General features: G+C 47.2%; 1 protein-coding gene across 5 annotated transcripts in view; it reads right to left on the bottom strand.

Moving 5' to 3' along the window:
* PC (pyruvate carboxylase) overlaps positions 1-22,027 on the bottom strand; it is a 105,607-nt gene that overhangs the window by 33,712 nt on the left and 49,868 nt on the right. The window contains exon 1 of one of the 5 annotated variants that reach the window (XM_061202116.1): positions 21,717-21,744. The exons of the other annotated variants lie outside the window; for them this stretch is intronic. The gene's annotated coding sequence lies outside the window, so the exon portion shown is untranslated. Of the gene's footprint in view, positions 1-21,716; positions 21,745-22,027 lie in introns of those variants that run through there. 5 annotated transcript variants of the gene reach the window in all.

A 22,027-nucleotide genomic window follows, 5' to 3' on the forward strand; every position in this document is an offset into this window, starting at 1 on the left:
GCACCCCCTCTGGGCCAGGAAAGGCCGAGTGGGTGGCAGCAAAAACGAGCCTGTGAACAGTGCCGATGCCAACACATGGCTGCATGGAGAGAGGGCAGAGCCAGCAGGAAGACCTCCTGAAGAAACACACCAGGGACGAATCAAAGGACAAAGAGGAAGAAGGGAGGTGGTTCAGGCGTGGGGACAGCGGGAGCAAAGACAAAGGAGCAAACAGCCTGGCAAATGTCCACTGAGGCCAGAGGCAGGGAGTGAGGTTGTCCAGGAGACCAAGCGCAGACACCTAGACTCCAGGTCACGAGCCTGCATGCACAGCAAGGGGCGCAGACTTACCCTCAATGTCAGGGGATGTGACCCAGGAAACTAGGCAGGGGAGGAGGGATTTGCAATTTAGAGGGACCACTCTGGCTGTTCTGAGGAAGATGAATTTGAGGAGGAAAGACTAGAGGTGGAAGAAAAACAAGGAAGATGTTCTAATGTAGGCAAGAAACATGCCGGAAGTACTCCTCCAGCACCTGTTCGACGAGGGGTAAAGAGGCCACAGGTAAGGGTGGCTCTTGGCTCCTGTTTTAAGGGAAGGGGTGAACAGTGGCAACGCCAAGTTAAGGAACACAGAAGCGGATGTAGGTGGCGGCCGGCACGTTCAGTTTTGACCCTGATGAGCTTGAATTAACTGCAAGCTATCCAGCTGGGGAGTCCAAACGGCTGCTGGACGTGAGTGTGACGCTGAAGGAGAACTCTGAGCAGGAGACAGAGGTCTGGGAGCCACGTCCTGCTGGGGGCGTGAGGGCAGGAGGGATGGACGGGATGGCCAGAAACACCCACCGGCCAGGATGGGCAGAGGGACACCGAGGGACCAGCCAGGGCTGTGGGCGCATGGTGAGGGCCAGAGTTCTGAGGCATGTCAATGTCTAAGGCAGCAGAGCTCTGATAAGGAGCGGAAAAAAACAGACATGGGATTTGGCAGCAGAGGGCTCACTGGTGGCCTCAGCGGTGGCTCAGAGGGGCTAGAGGTAAAAGTGAGTTAGTGGGAGGTGAAGGGGTCTCTACTGCAAACTCCCCAATGTCTGGACAAGGACGTCTTAACTTAATGTTCAAGTAAGAGGAGGAGAAATGCAGGATGAGCATTTGAGGATCCTAGACGATCCTAGAGGGTACTAGGATCGAGGGACCCTCCCTCCCTCCCTTCCTCCCTCCCTTCCTTCCTTCCTCCCTTTCTTTCTTTCTTTTTCTTTTCTTTATGAAACATTTGAAAAATACAGACAATACAGCTAGCAATATATGTAAGACCCAGAAACTCAGAATAAACTGATGTCACTATGTTGACATATTTGCTTCACATTTTACGGTAAGAACGAGGTCTGGTGAAATGTATGGATCGAACACAGGGGTTCATTTCTACCCTTCTGAAATCCCACTAAAACATCGGTAAAAGGATCTTTTTAAGAAGAGCACAAACCCCCAAGGACAAATGGGAAAGCCAAGGGCAGCAGATGAGAGAGGCCCCTAAAACTGAACGATGCACAGCATGTGGACAAGTGGCAATGACTGGGGGAGGGGGGTGGAGAGCACGCAGAGGAATCCACAGTGAGCAAATTCGAGTTGCAGGCTCCCGGGAAGTTCAGAACTTAGTGGGTCGGCTGGACAGTGGGGCTGCAAACAGGAGGCTGGTTACAGTCTAAGGGAGTGAGAGCCCCAGACCCGTCTCCCCACCACAGCCCAGCAGAACCACAGGAACAGCAAACAGCCTCAGCCCTGCTGAGTCCAGTGCAGTCACTCGCTGAATCCTCGCAGTGACCCCTGCGACGGTTCACCTGCGTTCCCAGGTCTAGAGCCATGGAAACTGAGGCTCAGGCAGGACAGATGGAGTCATGTGCCCAAGAGCACGCTGCTAGGAAGTGTCAGAGCCAGGTGGACCGGTTATGGGCATCCAGGGCCCCGCTCCTGACTGCCAGGCACTGGCGCCTTTCAGAAGACAAGAGGTTGGGTTCCTGGAAAGGCTCCACTGTGGCCACGAGGCCCAGCCAGGGGAGAGGCGGCAGACGGGGCACCAGACAGCGCTGCAGACAGCAGGGGAGATGGCAAAGCCCTCAGCTACCATGAAGTGGTTCCTAGGCTGATGGCTAGGGAGCACCCTGAGGGCTCCTCTCTAGGAAACCACCCGCCCAGGACGGACGTCCCGTGGCTACAGACACGTAGTGGGCACCCAAAGAAAGGGGTGGCCTGCAGCCTCCTCTCAAGGTGAGGACAACTGGTCCATAAGCCCCACCGTGCCCAGGCTTTCCAATTGGCTTCAGTATGAAGGGACAGCCAAAATCACCAGATGTTTGAGGACAAAGCCAAAAAAATTCACCAAAACAAATTGGGAATAAAAACACGGAACTCTGAGGAGAAAGTAATAGAGAGAGCAGATACTTAGGGAAAAAACACTGTAATTAATCTCAGAGAAGTAAGAGAAGCTATAGCATTGCGAGGTGGCAGCTATTTTAAAAAGGCAATGAGAAAGAGCTCTAGGGAATTAAAAATAGCATCGCAGACATTTTTAAACATAATAAATAGAAGAATTAGAAGACAGTGGAGGACATCACCCAGAAAGCATAACAAAAAGACTGACATATGGCAAATGGGAGAAAAGGTAAGAAAATAAGAGACTGAGTCCGGGGAGCCCACCCCCAGCCCCCCGGGGGGGAGCAGGGCAGAGTCATCCAGCATCACCTCCTGGAGCTGAAGGGCGTGCACTTTTGGCTGTGAGGACCCTTTGAGCCCCAGCACGATGCCCAAAGTCCTGCCTGGAAATAGGATCAGGGGGATCCCGCTAACTTCCTGTATCACAGAGTGGGTGGCTTAAAACGACCAATGTATTCTCTTTTAGTTCTGGAGGCCAGAGTTCAGCATCGGTTTCACTGGGCCCAAATCGAGGTGCAGGCAGGGTCATACCCACTCCGGAGGCTGCAGGGGAGTGTCTTTCCTTGCCTCCTCCAGCTTCCGGTGCTGCCGGAATGCCTCTGCTTATGGCCACATCACTCCAGTCTCTGCCTCTGTCATCACTTGGCCTTCTAGAACCGCAGTGTGTGTCTAACCTCCTGCATCTCCCTTCTGAGGGCACCTGTGATGGCATTTAGGGCCCCCGGATAATCCAGGGTCACCTCCCCATGTCAAGATCCTTCACTTTGTCATATCTGCAAAGACCCTTTTCCCTGATAATGTGACACTTACAGGTGCCAGGGAGGAGGACCTAGACATCTTTGGGGGTCGTCACTCAGCCAACTACACTCCCGAACAGAAGAAGGAGGCCACAGTAACGCTGAGCCACTTCTGAGGGAAACGCTCTCCAACCTAGAATTTTCTACCCGGTTAGACTATCAATCAAGCGTGAGGGCAAAAGAAAGGTATTTTCAGACCTGCTTGGCCTAGGAAAGTTTACCACCCTTGCGTGCATTTTCCCAGGAAACTCTTGGGAGATGAGCACCAACAAAACAAGGGAGTAAATAAACCAAGACCGAGAAGCCTGGGAGCCAGCACAGAAGGAAGCCTGGGGAATTCTCAGGGGATGGTGAGAACTGCTTCTCCAGACAACAGCACGGGCCAGGAAGCTTCCAGAGATGGGGCTCCAAGGGGGCAATTGGGGGTCTAAATAAACAAACAAAAAGGCTGGATTACCTGATGTCTCTGAAAAAATGGGGAGGAGATGGCAATTTATAGTTCGTCTGGGGATGAAGGAATGAGGTAAAGAGTAACTCCAGGAACTGAGAAGTTATACAGGAAAATGTTATCATGTATACACTTGGTGTTCTCAACTGTGAATATTTACTTGATTTTAATAATGTAAAAACTGAAAATGTACTTTTAAATGGTTACATAACCATGCGGGAAGGAGGAGAGCAGGGAAAGTGGGTATATGCCTGGGCTGGGGGGTAAAAGCGAGCTAAACCTTCCACAGGAGGAGGTCAGAAAATAGAGCCGAATGCTGTTTGGAAACAGGAGGGTAGGCTGCTAGGAGTTAAAGAGATGGAGCACCCCCGGAAAGCGGCTCAGCTCAGGTGAAAGACTGGCCTTGTACTGGATGAAGAGCGCCTCCCTCCTCAGAGCAAAGCTCTAGTGCCAGTGTAAAATACCCCAGCACCGGATGGGACCCAGGCGTCACCCAATGCACTGACCCTGCCAAGGGCTGAGATGACCAGTGGCTTTTGTGCTCCGGCTCTCTGGGCTGACAGGGCAAGACATCACATTCAGAGAGGCACAGCCAGAGAAGCAGCAGCCCAGGGAAGGCAGACCTGCAGACGGCCGTGCTTCCTGTTCACACCCAAACTCCTGGTTAGCCATAGCCGCTCCAAGAAGCAGGATGAGACTAAGCTTTACGAAAAATATCTGGCCAGTCAGATCAGCAAAAGATACAGATTAGAAAAGGCAATGGCGTTTCCCTGTGAGGGGGTTTAAAAAAATTTTAGACAGTTTTCTGAATGAGTTGGTTTAGGTCAAATGAGTCTTCCAGAAGAGCAAAATATTAGACTGACTGTATGAGATTTCTTAAGTCTCTGCTGTGATCTACCTGTATCTTGGCATGTTCCTACAACAGGTTGTGTTAATATTCTTTCTTTAGAGGAGAAAAGCAAAAGTTAGACATGTTTGGAATTTAGATATTAAGTATGTTTTACTTTAAAATGTACCATGACGGACTACCCTGGAGGCGCAGTGGTTAAGACTCGGTGCTTCCACTGCAGGGGGCGTGGGTTTGATCCCTGGTCAGGGAACTAGGATCCCGCATGCCGCACGGTGCGGCCAAAAAATCAATTAAACAAACAAAAAAAGTACCATGAATCAGAAATTGGTAGCCCTCAGCACAATCTGGCCAGAGAAATGTGAGTAGCAAGACTGATTACTTCAATCTCCTCCCGGGCATCCGACTTTCTTCTCAACCAAGATAAAGTCGCTGAGCCAAGGGCCGCCAGATTCAGCCAATTAAAATGCAAAGTATCGGGCTTCCCTGGTGGTGCAGTGGATAAGAATCTGCCTGCCAAGGCAGGGGACACAGGTTCGATCCCTGGTCCGGGAAGATCCCACATGCCGTGGAGCAACTAAGCCTGTGCGCCACAGCTACTGAGCCTGCGCTCTAGAGCCCGTGCGCCACAACTACTGAAGCCCGCGCGCCTAGAGCCTGTGCTCCGCAACAAGAGAAGCCACCGCAATGAGAAGCCCGCTCCCCGCAACTAGAGAAAGCCCGTGCAGCAACGAAGACCCAACGCAGCCAAAAAAAAAAAAAAAAAAAAAAAAAAAAAAGCCAAGTATCCAGTTAGAATCTGAATTTCAGCTAGACTGCATTTAAAAAAAAATGTACAAGTATACCATGTGCAATATTTGGAGCATATTTACACTACTAAATTATTGGTTTATCTGAAATTTGAATTCAACTACTCATTTTAATAAACTAGCCATTTGAATTTAACTAGTATTTTATCTGGCAGCCCCAATGCACCAACAGTGCCGAGGCCCTGACTGGATCTTAAGGAGAAAAAAAAACACGTGAAGAGAATTCCCAGATGTTGACGTAACAGGGCAGGGAAAACACAGTGGTAAGACCCCAGGGGTCGAACGGCCTGGGTTCCAGTCAGGGCTCCACCAAGCCCACTAGCTCTGGGCAAGCTGTTTAATCTCCAGGCCTGAATTTCTTCATCTGTAAAATCAGGGGTAACAACAGTAACGTGCATAGGCTCGTTACAAAGATCGAACGAGTTAATGCATGTAACGTGCTCAGAAGAGTGTCTGGCACATGACGGGCCTTTATTATAAATGTCAGCTTTCAGTGTCAGCAATGCAGAGGCTGGACAGGGGACTTGGCCCTGCTTCTGATGGGCAGAGGTGGGCAGGGCCAGGGCCATGAGGAGAGAACCAGAGGCCAGCCCAGTCGGGCTGGGGCTTGCTTGTGGAGATGATGCTTTGAAGCACAACTTGACCCTCACAGCCTCCTAGTCAGAGCAAGTCAGATGACCTAAGAAATGGGGTCCTCCCGCCCACGCACATCCTTTGGGGGAGGATCTACCATGAGCCACCCGCACCAGGCACAGGTCGATCGCTCCCACCGGCTCCCTGACTCTGCCCCTTTCCAACTCAGTGCTCAGTGACATTGAGGTAACAGCCTGAAACTGACCACAGTGGGCATCTGTACACCACAGAAATCGGCAAATGCTACAACCAGGGCCCTTTCCTCACCTCCCCAGGAGCCACAGATGAAAAGAACACCTAGACGGGCTGAGCATCCCACCATGACCTGGAGACAGGCAGTAAGGGTGGGCTGGGTGAGTGGTACCCCCTCTCCACTTGCCGGTTTGGCTACAGACCCCAAATAAAGAGGTCTCTGTGGGACGTTTATAGCAATACAACCTTACCTCAGGAAACAAGAAAAATCTCAAATAAACAACCTAAACTTACACCTAAAGCAATGAGAGAAAGAGGAACAAACAAAACCCAAAGTTAGTAGAAGGAAAGAAATCATAAAGATCAGAGCAGAAATAAATGAAATAGAGATGAAGAAATCAATAGAAAAGATCAATGAAACTAAAAGCTGGTTCTTTGAAAAGATAAGCAAAATGGATAAACCTTTAGCCAGACTCAGGAAGAAAAAAAGGGAGAGGGCCTAAATCAATAAAATTAGAAATGAAGGAGAAGTTACAACTGACAACACAGAAATACAAAGGATCATAACAGAATACTACAAGCAACTATATGCCAATAAAATGGACAACCTAGAAGAAATGGTCAAATTCTTAGAAAGGTACAATCTTCCAAGACTGAACCAGGAAGAAAGAGAAAATATGAACAGACCAATCACAAGTACTGAAATTGAAACTGTGATTAAAAAACTTCCAAGAAACAAAAGTCCAGGACCAGATGGCTTCACAGGTGAATTCTATCCAACATTTAGAGAAGAGTTAAAACCTATCCTTCTGAAACTATTCCAAAAAATTGCAGAGGAAGGAACACTCCCAAACTTATTCTATGAGGCCACCATCACCCTGATACCAAAACCAGACAAAGATACCACACGAAAAAGAAAAGTACATGTCATGTTCATCACTGATGAACACAGACCCAAAAATCCTCAACAAAATACTAGCAAACCGCATCCAACAATACACTAAAAAGAGCATACACCATGATCAAGTGGGATTTACCCCAGGGATGCAAGGATTTTTCAATATCCGCAAGTCAATCAGTATGATACACCACATTAACAAATTGAAGAATAAAGACCACATGCTGGGGCTTCCCTGGTGGCACAGTGCTTAAGAATCCGCCTACCAATGCAGGGGACAAGGGTTCGAGCCCTGGTCCGGGAAGACCCCACATGCTGCAGAGCAAATAAGCCCGTGCGCCACAACTACTGAGCCTGTGCTCTAGAGCCCGCGAGCCACAGCTACTGAGCCCATGTGCCTAGAGCCCATGCTCCACAACAAGAGAAGCCACCACAATGAGAAGCCCGTGCACCGCAACGAAGAGTAGCCCCTGCTCTCCACAACTAAAGAAAGCCCGCACGCAGCAATGAAGACCCAATGCAGCCAAAAAAAAAAATGAATAAAATAAATTTTAAAAATATTTTAAAAAACCCATATGACCACCTCAATAGATGCAGAAAAAGCTTTTGACAAAATTCAACATCTATTTATGATAAAAACTCTCCAGAAAGTGGGCAAAGAGGGAACTTATCTCAATGTAATAAAGACCATATATGACAAACCCACAGCTAACATCACACTCAATGGTGAAAAGCTGAAAGCATTTGCTCTAAGATCAGGAACAAGACACGGATGTCCACTCTTGCCACTTTTATTCCACATAGTTTTGGAAGTCCTAGCCACAGTAATCAGAGGAGAAAAAGAAATAAAAGGAATCCAAATTGGAAAAGAAGAAGTAAAATTGTCACTGTTTGCCGATGACGTGATACTATACGTAGAAAATCCTAAAGATGCTACCAGAAGACTACTGGAGCTCATCAATGAATTCGGTAAAGCTAGAGGATACAAAATTAATACACAGAAATCTCTTGTATTTCTATACACTAACAATGAAAGATCAGAAAGAGAAATTAAGGAAACAATCCCATTTATCATCCCATCAAAAAGAATAAAATAAAAATAAAATAAACCTACCTAAGGAGGCAAAAGACCTGTACTCCAAAAAGTATAAGATGCTGATGAAAGAAATCGAAGATGACACAAACAGATGGAAAGATATACCATGTTCTTAGATTGGTAGAATCAATATTGTCAAAATGATTATACTACCCAAGGCAATCTACAGATTCAATGCAATCCCTATCAAATCATGAATGGCATTTCTCACAGAATTAGAACAAACAATTTTAAAATTTGTATGGAAACACAGAAGACCCCAAATAGCCAAAGCAATCCTGAGAAAGAAAAACAGAGCTGGAGGAATCAGGCTCCCTGACTTCAGACTATACTACAAAGCTACAGCAATCAAAACAGTACGGTGCTGGCACAAAAACAGAAATACAGATCAATGGAACAGGATAGAAAGCCCAGAAATAAACCCATGCACCTATGGTCAATTAATCTATGACAAAGGAGGCAAGAATATACAATGGAGAAAAGACAGCCTCTTCAATAAGTGGTGCTGGGAAAACTGGACAGCTACATGTAAAAGAATGAATTAGAACATTCTCTAACACCATACACAAAAGTAAATCAAAATGGATTAGAGACCTAAATGTAAGACTGGACACTATAAAACTCTTAGAGGAAAACACAGACAGAACACTCTTTGACATAAATCACAGCAGTATCTTTTTGGATCCACCTCCTAGAGAAATGGAAATAAAAACAAAAATAAACAAATGGGACCTAATTAAACTTAAAAGATTTTGCACAGCAAAGGAAACCATAAACAAAATGAAAAGACAACCCACAGACTGGGAGAAAATATTTGCAAATGAAGCGACCAACAAGGGATTAATCTCCAAAATATACAAACAGTTCATGCAGCTCAATATCAAAAAACAAACAACCCAATCAAAAAATGGGCAGAAGATCTAAATAGACATTCCTCCAAAGAAGACACACAGATGGCCAAAAAGCACATGAAAATATGCTCAACATTCCTAATTATTAGAGAAATGCAAATCAAACCTATAATGAGGTATCACCTCACACCAGTCAAAATGGCCACCATCAAAGTCTACAAACAATAAATGCTGCAGAGGGTGTGGAGAAAAGGGAACCCTCTTGCACTGTTGGTGGGAATGTACTTTGGTACAACCACTATGGAGAACAGTATGGAGGTTCCTTAAAAAACTAAAAATAGAACTACCGTATGATCCAGCGATCCCATTCCTGGGCATATATCTGGAGAAAAACATAACTTGAAAAGATCTATGCATCCAATGTTCATAGCAGCACTATTCACAATAGCCAAGACATGGAAGCAACCTAAATGTCCATTGACAGAGGAACAGATAAAGAAGCTGTGGTACATATATACAATGGAATATTACTCAGCCATAAAAAAGAATGAAATAGTGCCATTTGCAGCCACATGGCATTATTATTATAATCTCTGATAGAGATTATCATACTAAGTGAAGTAAGTCAGATAAAGACAAATATCATATGATATCACTTATATGTGGAATCTGAAAAAATGACACAAATGATCTTATTTACAAAAGAGGAACAGACTTACAGACTTAGAAAACAAACTTATGGTTACCAAAGGGGAAAGGGGGGGCGGTGCGGAGGGATAAATTAGGAGTTTGGAATTAACATATACACATTACTATATATATATTAGATAATCAACAAGGACCTACTGTATAATACAGGGAACTCTACTCAACATTCTGTAATAACCTATATGGGAAAAGAACCTGGAAAAGAATGGATATATGTATATGTATAAATGAATCACTTTGCTGTACACCTGAAACTAACACAACACTGTAAAACAATTATACTCCAATATAAAATAAAACTTAATTAAAAAAAAAAAGAGGCCTCTGTGTCTTTTGTAGAAGCCTCTTGTACAGAGCATTTAATTCAGTCAAAACATGAGGATGAGCTAAGGAAGAAATGAATCAGAAGCTCTCTCTGCTCAAGGCAGTTCAGAAGCCATTCTGCAACACTAATGAACCTGTGAGAACACCAAAATAAAGATTCCTTTGATAATCTCATTTAACAACGTGAAAATTAGTCTTTGCTTTTTAAGGGACTGATTTCCTTGCTCATATACCCTTGACACCTTTTCTCTCTCCCCACCCCAGCCCCTTCTCTCTTTCTTAACCAACAGAGGCATTTGCAGGTTGAAATGTGAGGATTTAAAATAATAGCTGTTGCATATACATGTCAAATGTCTATTCTGTAACAGAACCTACCCCCTCCCTCCCCCATCCCAGATGACACACACTCCCCAAAACCCAACCGAACACCTCTTGTCTTCCATCCCCAGGGAACTAGGTCTTCAGTTTGGGGGTCATCTTTGCCCTTCCCTCTCCCTCTCCCACCATCTAGTCAAGAAGGCCCATCAGTTCTTCCTCTGAAATCCCTCACGTCCTCCTTGCTTTCATTTCCACTAACCCACCCTAGATCACCCCCTTCTTCCTGCCTAAACTGCTGTAAAAGCCTCCTAACCATGACCAACCATTACCACTGGTTGGCTTTAGCTACTGATCCAGGCTACATACTGAGGACAGCATCCCCAGTGCAGGCATTCTTTCACTCTCTTTTTAAAACCCTCCACGACCCTTACTGCCTACAGGTAAGAATCTCGCCTCACATCATTAGTCCAACCTGCCTGTCGAGCCTCATTTCCCATCACTCCTCAGCCTCCTGGGTCCTGTAACTCCAGCCAAACTGCCTCCTCCTTGTTCCCAAATAATCCAAGCATGTTCCCGTCTTCCTCAGAGCACTCCTTCCACCAAGATGCTCCCCACCTGGATGCCCTTTTCCCTGTGCAAAGCCCACTCATGTCTGGGTTATGTGTCTAATTTTTCTCCCTCCCGAAATCCCACCAAAACTTTAGTAAGAGGTTTTTGTTTTTTAAGCTATAAATCCCCAAGAACAGAGAGACCAGGAGGGGAGACCACAGCAACATAACTGTGGAAGCAGCTTGGGTTAACTGACCTCGTGGCCCTACCTGGCATGGGGAAGGCTGATCATCCACCAGTTTCCACCACAGAATCCAAGAAAAGCTAGGGAACTGTGGCTCCAGGTCCCCTGGGATGGGATGAATGGGCTGATACGTACAATGGAAGCTGGGTGAAAGCTTTTGAGAAGCAGTTAGATCCCTAGATCCGTTCCCCCCTCCTCATGCTGCTGGAGACCACCCCTCTCCCACCGTCTCCTGAAGAACAGAGGTTTGCTCTCTGGAGAGGACGAAGCTCGGGGTCTGCATTGGGTGGGTGCGAGGCACAGTTGAGGGCCTGGTACCTTGCCAAAAACAGGAGAGGAAGGTTAAGTGAGCCTATGCATCCTGTCCCCTCGCCCACTCAGCTCCTAGAACACCGGCAGCCAGCCCTTCCCCTCCTCTGAGACCTGACCCAGCCCAAGAGGGGAGGCCTCAGGATATTGACACTGAGGTTCCCCAACAAATAGCATGCCTCATCACCACTGTGCACCTCAGAAACTGGACTCCCAGGCAGCTTTTAGCCCTACTAGTAATTGTGAACCGGCAACCAGAGATCACTGGGCAGCCGAGGACAGATTCCTTCAAAGAGAGACCAAAGGAAAGTAGCAGAAAAAAACAACTTGGAGGAAACAGCCAATGCAAGGAGAAGAAAACTTAAATGAACATGGCATTAGTATCCTCAGAGAAACAAGAAAAGATTACATAGGTGGAACTGCAGGATGTTATGCACATATTTTTAAAGACCCATTTAGAGAGCAAGAAAAGCTCTTGGAAATTAAAATATAATGGGAAAAACAAACAAAAAAGTCAATAGAAGGGTTGGAAGATTAGGTAAGGGAAATCTCCTAGAAACTGAAACAAAAAGACAAAGAAACGGAAAGTGGGCAAGAAAGGCAAGAGAGGGCTTCCCTGGTGGCGCAGTGGTTAAGAATCACCTGCTAATGCAGGGGACACGGGTTCGGGCCCTGGTCTGGGAAGATCCCACATGCTGCGGAGCAACTAAGCCCGTGCAGCACAACTACTGAGGCTGCACTCTAGAGCCGGTGAGTCACAGCTACTGAGCCCTCATGCCTAGAGCCCGTGCTCCGCAACAAGAGAAGCCACCGCAATGAGAAGCCCGTGCACCGCAACGAATAGTCCCCGCTCGCCACAACCAGAGAAAGCCGGCACGCAGCAACAAAGACTCAATGCAGCCAAAAATAAATAAATAAAATAAATAAATTTATTTTAAAAAAAAAGAAAGGGAAGAGAATTTGAGGCCAGTTCAAGAGATCCAAAAATTAAATAACAGGAGTCTCAGAAAGAGAGATCAGCTAAAACACAGGGGAAGAAACAAAATAATTCAAGAAACCCCTAGGACAGGAGGCCACGTTTCCACATGGAAGGACGCACTGAGCCGACAAGATGGACAAATGCAGACTCACACCAGGCATGTCGTGAAATTTCAGACCCTGTAAGCTTGCAGAAAGTGGGGGAAAGGGGGCACAAAGAATCTGAAATCAGCATGGTTTTGGATTTCTCAACAGCAACTTGGGAAGCTAGAAAAGTACAAAGCAATTCTTTAAAACTGCAAAAGGAAAATGATTTCCAGCCTGAAACTCTCTATCCAGCTGAACTATCCATTATGTGTGAAGGTGAAATAAAGATAAAGAACAAATCACTGGATCCTCAGGCCACTTAGATGATCTCTCAATTTTAATCTCTTTGGAATCAAACTCAATTTAAGAGCAGTCTATGGGAATGAGGATGCGTATGAGAATGGGACTTATACATTATTATGGTCAAGTTCTATGGGAAACCTGGGTAGCTGCTATATTTGGATTAAACCGAAGTTCATGTATAAAGCCATTTCACTCTTCGTAAAATTTGAAACTTTCAGTCTTGTGACTGTGAAATCATGACTGTAATAAAATGATACTGTTAGTATTTTGAGCTCTCTTCAAATAAAGACAATAAGGAAAAAAAAAAAGACAAAGAACAGGGCTGCCACAACTGACCTCCTGGCACTGCTTCTCAGGAAGCTACTGTGGATGAGCCCCACCCAAAAAGGGAGAACAGGCCAGAAAGGCAGCAGGAGCTGCAAGAAGAGGAAGGCAGAGGGCGTCCCCGGAGCGTGGCACGCAGAGGGGCACCTGGTAAGGCGTGGACTACACAGGACTACCCCACAGGCACCCTTCCCCACAACGGGACCTGAAGGAAAGCGGAGCCAGCATTCCTACTGATGGGACCCATGGTGGAAATGGCCTCTGGCTGAACCTGACTGTGACACAGGAAGACAATATGAGTGACACCTGAGGCCCAGGGCCTTGCTTCTAACTGACACAGGAATACTAAATTATATGCTCCTCTGTGTCTGGCTTCTTTCACGTAGCATAATATTTTCTAGGTTCATCCATGTTGTAACAAGTAACAGTACTCCATTTAATTGCCAAAGAATACCTCATTGTACAGATAGACCACATTTTATTAACCCATCTGATGGACATTTGGGTTGTTCCTACTTTTTGGCTATTATGGATAATGCTGCTGTGAACATTTGTGCACAAGTTTTGGGTGCACATGTGTTTTCATTTCTCTCGGGTATATATTGCTGGATCATAAGGTAACTCTATGTTTAACCACTTGAGGAACAGCCAGACTGTTTTCCACAGCTGTTGCTCCATTTTATATTCCACCAGCAGCTTATAAGGGCTCCAATTCCTCCACATCCTTGCCAGCACTTGTTATTATCTTTTTTTTTTTAATTAATTAATTAATTTATTTATTTTTGGCTGTGTTGGGTCTTTGTTTCTGTGCGAGGGCTTTCTCTAGTTGCAGCGAGCGGGGGCCACTCTTCATCGCGGTGCGCGGGCCTCTCACTAGCGCGGCCTCTCTTGTTGCGGAGCACAGGCTCCAGACGCGCAGGCTCAGTAGTTGTGGCTCACGGGCCTAGTTGCTCTGCGGCATGTGGGATCTTCCCACACCAGGGCTCGAACCTGTGTCCCCTGCATTGGCAGGCAGATTCTCAACCACTGTGCCACCAGGGAAGCCCTATCAGGGAAGCCCTATCTGTCTTTTTGATTAGCCATCCTAGTGGGTATGAAGTGATATCTCATTGCAGTTTTGATTTACGTTTCCCTGATGGCTAATGATGTTGAGCATATTTTCATGTGCTTACTGGCCATGTGGATATATTCTTTGGAGAAATGTCTATACGTATCCTTTGCCTTTGGATTATTTGTATTTTTATTGTTGAGTTTTAAGAGTTTTTAAAAATATATTCTAGATACAAGTGCCTATCAGATATATGATTTGCAAAAAAATTTCTCCCATTCTTTGAACCGCCTTTTTACTTTCTTGATAGTGTCCTTTGCTGCACAAAAGTTTTTAATATTGATGAAGCCCAATTTATCTATTTTTAAAATTTTATTGCTTGTGCTTTTGCTGTCGTATCTAAGCCACCACTGCCTAACCCAATATCACAAAGATTTATGGCTATGTTTTCTTCTGAAAGTTTTATAGTTATTAGCTCTTACGTTTAGGTCTTTGATCCACTTTGAATTTTATATGTGGTATGAGGCTGGGGTCCAACTTCATTCTTTTGCAAGTGGATGTCCAGTTGTTTCAGCACCATTTGTTGAAAAGACTATTCTTTCCCCATTAAGTTATCTTGGTACCCTTGTTAGAACTGACTATAAATGTGAGGGTTTATTTCTGGGCTCTCAATTCTATTCCATTGATCTGTATGTCTGTCCTTATGCCAGTACCACTCTGTCTTGATTACTGTAGCTTTGTGATAAGTTCTGAAATTGGGAAGTGTGAGTCCTCTGTGTTCTTTTTCAAGATTCTTTTGGCAGTCTAGTTCCCTTGCATTTCCATGTGAATTTTAGGCTCATATTGTCATCTGCAAATAAAGGCAGCTGGAATTGTGAAAGACACTGCATTGAATCTGTAGATCAATTTAAGGAGTATTGCCATCTTAACAATATTAAGCCTTCTCATCCATGAACATAGGGAGTCCATTTATTTATTAGGTTTTCTTTCATTTTTTTCAACGTTTTATACTCTTATAAGTTTTACATTTTCTTTGTTAAATTTATTCCTGAGTATTTTATTCTTTTTGATGATACTATAAATGGAATTTTCTTCATTTCCCATTTGTTCATTGCCTCTGTATAGAAATACAACTGATTTTTGTATATTGACCTTGTGTCCTACAACTTTGCTGAACTCCTTTATTAGTTTTAATAGATTTTTAGTGAATTCCTTACATTTTCCTTTACCAGATCATGTCAGCTGCAAATAAAGATACTTTTACTGCTTCCTTTCCAATCTCTATGCCTTTCATTTCATTATCTTTCCTAATTGCCCTTGATGATCAAATCTGAAACTGTGACTAACTTTGGAAATAGCCCCTGCCCAAAGAGCAGAGGCTGCTATGACCCTTAGGAGGCCAGAGCTCTCATTCCTCCGCTTGTCACAACTGTTTTTTTTGTTGTTGTTGTTTGGTTGGTTTTTTATAAATTTATTTATTTGTTTATATTTTATTTTTGGCTGTGTTGGGTCTTCGTTGCTGTGCACGGGCTTTTCTCTACTCTTCGCTGCAGTGTGCGGGCTACTCGGTGCAGTGGCTTCTCTTGTTGCGGAGCACAGGCTCTAGGCCACACAGGCTTCAGTAGTTGCAGCACGCGGGCTCAGTAGTTGTGGCTCGCGGGCTCCAGAACGCAGGCTCGGTAGTTGTGGTGCACGGGCTTAGCGGCTCCGTGGCATGTGGGATCTTCCCGGACCAGGGCTCAAACCCGTGTCCCCTGCATTGGCAGGCGGATTCTCAACCACTGCGCCACCAGGGAAGTCCGTCACACTTGTTGAGTAGATGTTTCCACCAGGAACTAGCCTTTGGGAGAGGTTTCCTGGTTGGTTGCTCTCCGCTCACCTCTCTGCATCCCCCTTCTCTGCTCTGTACCCAGTAAAGCTGAGGCCTGTGGATGGAGGTACCGGGACTCCCTTGCTGGCTGGCGTCCTGCAGGTTCAGCCAATGGGAGGCCCCGGGCAGGAGAGAGGAGGCTGGGAGAAGAGAGAACGTGGAGTATGCTCTTCCCTACTCTCTGCTGGCCTTGATGTCACAGTCCTGACTCGGGATATGTCCGGCCACTATGACAGTCCCTGCTGGGCATCCTTGCCTCCACACTGTCAACCCACCCTGAAGTCTGGAGGAAACACTATTTCCTCTCCTGACCCCTTCAGGCCTAGAGGTAAGTAATGACTTCCCACCATTGCTCGTCCCTGGATGCCTCAACCTCCCGTGTTGGGTGCCTGGCTTGCCTTGGCCGATTAATTCAGTTTCTCAGAATCAATGCATGACCGTCAACCATTCCTGGCCAGCCTTTACTGCTATTCTGCTCAACACCCACACCCCGAACAACCCTACAGAGGAAGGCACTGTGGAACTTCACTCAGCGTGAAAACTTGGTTCTCTGGTAAACTGATCACCACCTCACAGAGTCCACGAGCTGAGGAGATGGTAAGGGAATTCAGTGGCAAAGAGCTTCCATTCCTGGAAGAAGGAAAGTAAACAGCAACCCAGACAGGACACGACCTTGAGACCTTGACTATGGCTGCTGCTGCTTTCTCTCCCCGTTCTTGATTCCCCAGGAAAACATTCCTTTGCTGCCCCTTGATCTGACCTTTCACCCTGCTTTGGAATTTGAGCACAAAAGCTGGCCAGAGGCTTCCCAGAGACGGAGTCCTAGGCATCCACTACTGCTGGTTTTATCCTAATGACCGCGGCCACCTGGCAAAGCATCAGAACCACGGATACCGCTTGCATGGGCTTGCCACCGAGTGCCAGCCATCGCATTAAGTGCTTCATATTATCTCATTTAACCATCAAAAAACCTTGTAAGGTGAGTAGTACGGCCCCAGCTTTGTAAGTAAGGAAACAGAAACTCAGGATACGTAGCTTGGCCACGGCAATCACATTCCGTTCTGCCCATCGTCCCAAGCTGTGCCTCGGTCACGGCCCTGCTCCCCAGGAGCCTGCTGGGGATAGATTTAAGATCTACCGTCCTATCTAGCTTACTCATTACCACCCTCGCTCTGCCCTGCCTGCCAACCCCCAACTGTTCCTCCCCAACCATCACGCTTGCCCTGGCTGTTCCCGGGCCTGCAATCACTGTGTGAGGGCCTGCTCCCCCACCAGCCGGGTCAGCATCACACCCACGCCTCGTCCCCCCAGCACAGCCTCTCCCGCAGAGGCTAACTGCACGTCATTGGTCCTGTGCCCATCGCTGGTGGAAGCCCAACTGAGCACCCAGCTGAGTGGAGCAGGAACCTCTCCTGGGTTGTTTTGAAGTTTTGCAGTGATAGCCGGGGCGCACAGACCCATACTGGCCTTTACCCTGCAGTGCATGCCCTGGGAGGGGAGAGGAGCCGGGTGGCTGCCAGGAGCTCTGGCAACTACAACCGCGGGCTCTTTTGCCTACTGAGCAGGTTCTGAAGTGCCAAGACTCACTTTCTGCTTACCAACAGCAGTGGGCGTGTTCGCTTGAAGGTAGTAGTTTCTCCCCAATGTTGAGAAGTTAGACTGCTGAAAATTCTCCAGGGAGGAAGGAGCACCCCAGCTGAGAAGTTTAGACTTTATGGAAAAACAGGGTTTCGGGACCTGAGGTAGTAAATGAATTACGAAAGCCCCAGGTGACAGACTGCCTTTTCTATCTTCTCAGTCCCAACCTACAGGTCCCTACTTCAGGAGGCCCTCTCAGTGCCACCCACCCCTCTCTGAGGGAAGAGGCCATGTCTTACAATAAGTACAAAAACAGTAATAATGAATAATGGCTACAAGCGTCTGTTAAGTACCAGGCCCTGGACGAGGCACCAGCCAGGTCACCCTCACACTTATGAGATGGGTATTATCCCATTTGAAACTTTATTGAGCTGCAACTTGCATACTATAATTATATTGAACAACAATATTCTTATGGCATTGCAGTTTATAAAGTACTTTAATAGATGCTCTCATTTGCTACTAACAGGAACCTTGACTACTGGCACAGGCAGCAGCATCTTCTTTTTTTTCTTTTTAAATTTTTTTTTTTTTCGTCTGCGCTGGGTCTTCATTGCTGCGCACAGGCTTTCTCTAGTTGCCGTGAGCGGGGGCTACTCTTCGTTGCGGTGCGCGGGCTTCTCATTGCGGTGGCTTCTCTTGTTGCGGAGCACGGGCTCTAGGCGCGCGGGCTTCAGTAGCTGTGGCTTGCGGACTCTAGAGCACAGGCTTCAGTAGTTGTGGCGCACGGGCTTAGTTGCTCCGCGGCATGTGGGATCTTCCTGGACCAGGGCTCGAACCCCTGTCCCCTGCATTGGCAGGCGGATTCTTAACCACTGCGCCACCAGGGAAGTCCTTCATCTTCACTTTCTAGATAAGGAAAATGGGCTTTCCAGCCCCATCTGCTGCCCCCCAGGCCCCAGCACCACCTCCTGAACTCCCTGCCACCTCAGTGTTCTTTCATGCAGCCCATTTTCCATTTCTACTCACTGCACCAGCATCCCAGGAGCTGGAGCTTTGGAAGGATAAAGGGAAAAACAGCCAGGGTGTGGGAGGGGGTGGGGAGTGCAGGGGTGACAGTCAGGTGAAGTCAGGCAGGAACCTCCCTTCATGGAGGGCAGGAGCAGCTTTGATGAAGCGAAGGTGGGGACCACACACCCCCATACGCCCCCTACACCACGTGGTTCCATAGGAAGGGCAAGGTCTGACAGTCAAAAAACTCAGGTTCAATTTCCAGCTTTGCCACCATCTGGTCATTTGACCCTGGGGATCAATCTACCTCTCTGCACCTGTGTGATACTGTGATCTATAAGAAATATATAATCTGGGTTTTGTCCCTGGTTCCTGGCACAGAGCTCTTAAAATGCTTGGAATTTCCTGAGTGGTAGGGGAGACAGGAGCCACCTTTCTCATTCATAATTAGCCCCTTTCAATCACACCTGGGTTTATGCTAATGAGGTGACTCCTGGTGTGTCCCTAGATAGCGTCAGGATGGGGGCTGGTTGCCAGAGGGATCAACCCTGTGATTAGAAGGTTGGAACTTTCAGCCCTACCCCGTTACTTGGAGGGGAGGGACTGGAGATTGAGTTCATCACCAATGGCCTATCATACCTGTGTAATGGAACCTCTATAAAAACTCTAAACGATGGGGTTCAGAGAACTTTCAGGTTGGTAAATCCATCCATGTGCCAAGAGGTGGTGCACCCCAACCCCTGGGGGCAGAAGCTCCTGCACTCTGGACCCTTCCAGACCTTGCCCTATTTACCTCTTCATCTGGCTGTTCATGGTATCCTTTAAAATAAACTGGTAATACTAAGTAAAGTACTTTTCTGAGTTCTGTGAGCAGTTCTAGAAAATTCTCGAACCTGAGGATGGGTCAGGGGAATCTCTGATTCACAGGAGGCCAGGTGTTGTAATTGGTGTCTGAAGCTGGGCCCGTCTTGTGGGACTGAGCCCTTCACTTGTGGGGTCTGCGCTAACTTTCAGTAGTGTCAGAACTGAATTGAATTGGAGGATACCTAGTTGATGTCTGCAGAGAACTGGAGAATCGGTTGGTGTGAGGAAAAAACCCACATATTCGATATCAGAAGTGTTATGAGTGAAAAACAGTTCAGACCTGTTAGTCCACCTATAAAGCAGGCTTATCCGTCCAACATGGAGGGCTGAAAAGTAAGCGACCTGTTGTACGTGAAACTGCAGACTGTCCCTTCGGTTTCATAAACTGTAAACTGCAAAGCATCCTCAAAGGACTATGATTAGATTTCACACAATCAGAGCCATCAAGTGTTTACTGAGCACCTATTGCTTGTAACACAGACTTGAAGGACAGAGGATAATATAAAACACGGCCCGTGCCTTCAAGAAACTGTCTATCTGGCGAGGAGACAAGACTAGTTCACTTGAAATATAAGGAATATTAAACACCTAGCATACGCAAAGGAGGCGGGGGAAGGGTGAAGCAGCTGAGGAGAGCTGGGTAAGGTGTCATGGGGGTGGGGACTTGATCTGGGCTCAGAGGAAGGATCCACTCAGGAGGCCCTGGTGGGTCGCAGCGCCTGGCACACGGGGTGTCAGCACCTGCTCGGCGGGCAGATGGACGGAGAGAGGGTCTGGCATGGGCCTCCTCTCCCTGCGAGCACAGTCTGGCCTGACTAGTTTAGGGCCAGGGTCAGATGTCACCAAGTAGGTGCTGATCAAGTGAAAAGTCTGGTATGGAATCAACAGAAAATGAAGTTGGAGAGGTTTAGTGAAATGAGAAGCAAAGAAAAGGCACTCCATTCATTCAATCATTCGATATTGACTGAGCCTTTGTAACATGCCAGATGCCCTTAGGCACTTGGACAAGAGAGAAGAGGTCCCTGCTCACGTGAAACTGACATTCCATTCCAGTCAGAAGGAGACCAAATACACAAACAAGATCATTCCAGATCCATCCTGATTAGTAAGTACTGATTGCCTCCTTGTCTCAGACTTCCTCCTCATGGCAGGTGTCCCTTAGAGTTACCTGATTGAGAATAAAATCAAAGGAACCACATCCCTCCATCCCTGGCCCAGGACACCAGGGAGAAAAGGCATATTCCTTATCAACTTCTGCTCTTGGGAAGTTTGGGACAAAGCAGAGGGAATTGTATGTCCCTCCCTCTCACCTGTTCCTTGAAACACACACACACACACACACACACACACACACAGCCAGTTTCTCCCTTCTCCTTGAGTCTTTATCCCATGACCTGGAGGACAGTCTGGCCTGTTTGCAGTTGAAGATAAGAACCAGAAGCCATTTGGGGCCCTTATCTGTTTCTCCTCCCTGTAAACTGAGGGAAAGGTTTTCTTCTAAGCAAATGGGATAAGTCCTCCCCCCTGAGACCTGAGCTTCGAGTCTGCTCAAATGCCAGAAATCTGGCCTCCCAGAAGGGGGTGCCTACCCACTTTCCATTCATTGCTGTCTAGGATATAATCACAAACTCACGTCTTGAGGAGAGCTGATCTTTCCCAGATTCCTAAAGGAAAGCCAGGCCTTCCTGTTCTGCGGCTCCAGAGCATTTCATCAAGGCCCGAGTTGGCCAAGGATGTGCAGTACAGCACGTGTGCACCCTGGGCCCCCGGCCTGGTGCTGTGCTCAGAGCAGACCCTTCCCCTGACCGCTGGCAGCTTCACCATCTCAACAAGGGACCCCAGTCAAAGGAACCACGTGACTTTTCCCCTACATGTCACCACCACACAAAGGCACTCTGGCCCACAGCTCTGGGACCCACGGCCCATCTTCCTCTGTCCCCAGGTCTTGGGCAGAACCCATTTTCATTGTCAGGTAGGGTTTGCCTACCTCGGGCTCCTCGGTCCTGCCCATCCCTGACCAGTGTCCCCACAGGCCCATGAGCAATGATCCAGGCCACCCCTCCTGGATTCCTGTCCCTAAGGACCGTTCCCAGAATCCCTGTGCCCTCTCCTTTCCCAGGTACGAGAAGGCTGCCAAGTTCCAGAGAGGAGAGAAACGAGGCCACAGTGCGTGCACACCCCACCCAGGACAGTATGCCTAGGGGACTCTGAAAGGCGGTCCTCTTACCACGGCAGCTGGTCTGCAGAGCCCCAGGGAGGCCATGCTGTCCTTGGTGCCGGTACACCGAAATCTGGGCCCTCTGCCTGCTGCCTGTTTATAAATGACGTTCTGGGTTAAGCCTCTGTCAATGACTTTCCAGAATTGCCCCCTCCCCTACGGCTCAGGGGAGAGAGAGGCTGCTTGTGAGCCAACCTCCAACTCATGAGTAGACCTTGAACAGACTGTTTGAGAAAAGGCAAAAAAACAAAATCAGGTCAGGGGTGAGCTGGGAGGAGGCAGTGAAAAGCTGCTGCCCATGTGTTCTGGCGGAAGGATTA

Source organism: Eubalaena glacialis, chromosome 10 (genome assembly GCF_028564815.1).
Source record: "Eubalaena glacialis isolate mEubGla1 chromosome 10, mEubGla1.1.hap2.+ XY, whole genome shotgun sequence".
Lineage (NCBI taxonomy): Eukaryota > Metazoa > Chordata > Mammalia > Artiodactyla > Balaenidae > Eubalaena > Eubalaena glacialis.